Here is a 4,681-nt window from a genome sequence, read left to right as displayed (position 1 = left end):
CTCTGTGTGCCTAAGTTTCACTTCTCTTTGAACTCTGAATTTGGAACAGGTTAATGCTTTTCCTTAGTCTGATAATTCTAGAAAGTGATCTAGAAATGCAGGTGAAAGAAGATCTTGTGGATTTCCTGGCACTTGTTTTTTATTCCAGGGTCAATTTGCATACCACTTCCTGTACTGTTTCACTGATTTTGTGTTCTGGCAATTGTAACATTCAGTCTATTTTGACACACAGAATTTTCTGTTGCTACTAACAACAAACTGGCAAAATTGCAGTGTATTGAGTAGAGATGTGCTGTTTTTGAATTGCCACCATCACAGGTTGTCTGTCAGCCTCACGCATCTTAGAGATATACAGTATGTGTGAACTCTCATGGACCTTAATGGATGGGTTCTCAAAGAGATAAGCATACATATCTTTAGTTCTTTTTTGTACCTTTGTATTTCATTCTGCCTCTAAAAGTATTTTTCTTTGAAGACTAATACCACTTTGTCTCCTACACTAACTTACATAGTAGTATTTATTTTCCTATTTGTGTTCCTTTTTGTTCCTTTTTATTTTCCTATTTGTGTTCCTTTTTCATTCAATTTAAAATACTTTCTGACTTCCCTTTTGACTTATTATTTGATGTGTATTTAGAAATGTAATTTAATTTTCTAGATATTTGGGAATTTTGAAAAACATCTTTCAGTTATTGATTTCTATTTTAGTTCTATTCATGGAGAACATCCTTTGTATGACTCATATTCTCTGAAGCTTACTGAGTGTTTTATGCCTTTGAATATGATCTGTCTTGGTCAATGCCTCAACACTTGACTGGTGTTGGATGGCATGTTCCATGAATGTCAGTTGGATCAAGGTGTTTGTGTTAATATTCAAGCCATTCAGGTCCTTTCTGTATTTTATATCCTTTTCTGTTTATTATTGTCAACTGCTAATGGAAAACTGTTGATATATCTGATAGCTATGGATTTTTGTTTTTATTATAAGTTTATCAGTTTTTCCTTCATGTGTTTTGATTCTGTTTTTAACGATATAACTGTTTAGGACTGCTGTCTTCTCAATGAATCCATCTTTTTTTTTTCTCTTTGGTATGGATGTAGCTACTATTATGCTCTTACCGTTTCTTCTGTAGTATTTAATCTGCCATTCATCTCATCCAGTATATCTTTCTAGTTTTTAGCTCAAACATAATTTTTATTTCTAAAAATTTGATTTGCATCTTATTGATGCTGTCTGTATGTCTATTAGGTTTCTGAATGTAGGGGGTCCAATTTTAATAATAATTTTTTAATGTACTTGTCTGTTGATTCTTACACCTGTGTTGGTTATGTACAGTTTCACTTCACTGGCTTATCTGATGGGTGCTGTACACCTGTTTCTTTGCTTGGTGACTTTTGATTGAGTGCCAGGCATTGTGAATTTTACCATATTTGGTGTTGAGTATTGCCCATAAATATGTTTGATTTTTGCTTTTGGAATCAGCTAAGTTGCTTGAAACCAGTTTAATTCCTTTTTGGTCTTGTTTTTAGAGTTTGTTTGCTAGGACATAGCAGTGTTTGTTCCAGGCTAATTAGACCCCACTCCTGAGACAAGACCCTTCTGAGGCTCTACCTTCAGTCTATGAATGATGAGGTGTCCCAGTCTGGCGGGGGGAGCAGGTTGGCAGGACTCATGGGATCAGCACATTGTCATTCTTATGACTAGGATTTATTATAGGGAAGCACACAAAGCAAAATCAGCAAGGGGAAAAGCGCACGTGGTGAAGTCCAGTGGAAACAGGGCTCAAGCCTCAAGAGTCCTGTCTCAGCAGTTACACAGGATCTACTTAATTCCATCAGCAAGGTGATGTGACAAGACGTGTGAAATGTCAACTACCAGGAAAGATCCTTAGATCTTTACTTAGGCTTTACTTGGGGGCTGCGCACGTTGGCTTCCTCTGCCTGCCTAGAACACACCAAAATTCCAGGCTCCCAGAAGGAAAGCAGGTGTTCAGCACAGATCATCCTTTAAGCTCTCCTTCATTTTTGTTGAAAGAAACGAATTTGAAACCACCTGACCTGAAAAAGTGCAGATAGACCCCCATGTTTTGACTTATGCTTTTTCCACTTTACAATAGTGCAAAGGTCACATGCATTCAGTAGAAACCATACTTCAAATTTTGAATTTTGATCTTTATGGGTGATTATCAAGCAATAAGAGACTCTTGTGATGCTGGGTACTGGCAGTAAGCTGCAGTTGATCTGTCCTGTGGTCACGAGCCACCAGGTCACTGCTGGTCAGTGTGTTCTGTTGCTATGACATTTGGTAGGTTAGGAGAATTAAATATTTTTTTGACTTTTATATTTTCAACTTATGATGGAGTTTTGGGGTCATAACCTTCTGGTATTTGAGAAGCGTCTGTTGCTTACCACAAGAGTTGGCAAATATTTTTCTGCAGAGGCCCAGGTATTATAAACTTTGTGTGCCAGAGAGTCTCTGCCTAACCACTCAACCCTGCTGCTGAAACGAGAAAGGGCTGGGCGACATGTGATCGCTGTGGTGTGGTCACATTCCCATGGGATTTGTTCAAAAGAAGAGGTAGAAGTTTGTGTTCAGCCTGTGGATTCCAGCTGGCTGACTCCTGTTTTCACTCTAAAGATGATCATTCACTGTATTCTGAATGGTTTGTCTTCTCTCTGGAGATTTTGGCACCCTGAGCAATGCATAATCTGAAGTTTGGGAAGGAGCGGGAGATATGTGTTCTTTGGCACAATGTGAAAAGGGAAAGGAGAAAAGAACCCACGCCCTGTGATGCCGTGGCCTCACTAGGTCAAGCCAAGGGCACATGGGGACGGTGAGGAGTCTGGATGGATGCCCCCAAGTGTGGGGAGCCCTTGTGCCCATTTAAAATTCTTCCAGTGACTCCTGGGTTGCTTTGTTTGGATCTCTGCGGAATTAGATGACTTCTTTTCTCCTTCCCAGCGATTTAACCGATGACAGCTCATGTGTGTAACTGTCCCTCCGAAGCATCTCTTGGAGGTGATTACTTTTGCTGTTGAATGAATGTTGTCGTCTCATCCCCCATGTCCCAAACAGATGTGTATGTACATAGGCCACCGCCTCCTTTCACCCTCATTCAACCTCCAAAGGAAGTTCAGGGTGGGCACTTGCTTCAGTGGAAATATGCATTATCACACTGACGATTTTGAGAAAACCTAGTAAAATTTTGAGAAGATGGAGGAAATCACAGGGAAGGGTTTTATCACACAAACTTTGGCCCCTTAGCCTTCCTGCGCCTGTTGCCTCAATTGCAAACCAAGAATCCAAATAACGCCTGTATCAGAGGATTGTTGTAAGAATGAGATCTCACTTTCATTATTAGCTAGGTTCTCCTATTTTTCCTTTACACTCCCATTTCCTCCAGATTGCTCTCCTGGAAGCTTGGACTCTTCAGTCTCCTCTTCAACAGACTTTTATGGAAACTAGAGGTCAGCCTGCAGGAACTCGGCTCCACCAGAGAAACCCACTCCCTCAGGGGAAGTCCGGGCTGCCGTTGGGGTAATTGTCCTGGCTGCACCTGGCTGCCCTGCATGCCGGAGGCCTCCTCCTGGGGTCTCTGAGGCCTGTTCTTTATACCTAATCCTGTAAGGATGACCTGCTGGCTCCGGGAGGTTCCTCTGGACGGTAACTTCCTTATTATCAAACACAGCTGCATAACCTGGAAAGTGATGCTTTTGGAGGTGAATTGGAGGGCCAGATTCTGTACAGTGCAAAGTCCAACTCCTCTTAGGTCCCACAGAACCCAGGACTGATGTTTGGCACAAAGATAGTTTGATGTACGTTTACTCAATGAAGCAACTCAGTACGTAGATCTCCTTGTCTTCTTTCTGAAAGTGGGTAGAAGAGTACAGAGTCCTCTTACGATGGAACTCATGAGGAGTGTTTTTTTATTGGATGAGAAAGGCAAGACAGTGGAGTTGCAGAGGCATGTGCTCTCTTGCCAGAGTGTCTTGGTTTTAAATCAGACTTCTGCTGAAACTCAGCCTTTCTCATCTTCAGAGTGGGGATGATCACAATGCCTGTCTCACCGGGATGTGGTGACACTCCAGTGAGTTCACGCACAGTGTCTAGCCCTGGGCCTGGTGCACGTGCAGTCCTTAATTGTAGATATTACTATTTTTCCAATGAATATTTCTGGATTGACTGACACTGTGTCACACAAAGGGGGCTGGGTGCTGGGGAACATGGGGAACAGTCCCTGGCCACCAAGCATTCAGGGCCTTCTGTGGGAAGCTAGGGGACACCATGAGGAGCTCTATATCCAGGCTGTGCCATAGTCATGTGCAGAGCTCTGGGAGGGCAAAGGAGGGAGTTCTCACTCATTCAGATGTGAAGAGTCTCTGGAATTAACAAAGCAATTGAATTTCCCTCTCGTACATTTACAGAAATGTGCCACTTGGCAGAGGATGGTCGTCGACAGATTGTATCTATTTTTTTAAAAGTATAATTTAGTCCTAGTGAGTAGTATAAGCTAAAAGAAGCATCATTTCCAAAACTCTGACCTTGGAGCTGTCAATAAGGTAAAATTTTCAGGGCTATCAAGGAAAGAGCAGAGAATCAAATGCAAAAAGCAGTTTATAGAACATTTTTTTTCCTATGGGAAATGGTAGAATTTCCAGTGTGAACAAATGAATCTTTTGG

Source organism: Spermophilus citellus, assembly GCF_964194105.1.
Source record: "Spermophilus citellus genome assembly, chromosome: 16".
NCBI classification, from domain to species: Eukaryota; Metazoa; Chordata; class Mammalia; order Rodentia; family Sciuridae; genus Spermophilus; species Spermophilus citellus.
Note: the sequence above shows the minus strand (reverse complement) of the source record.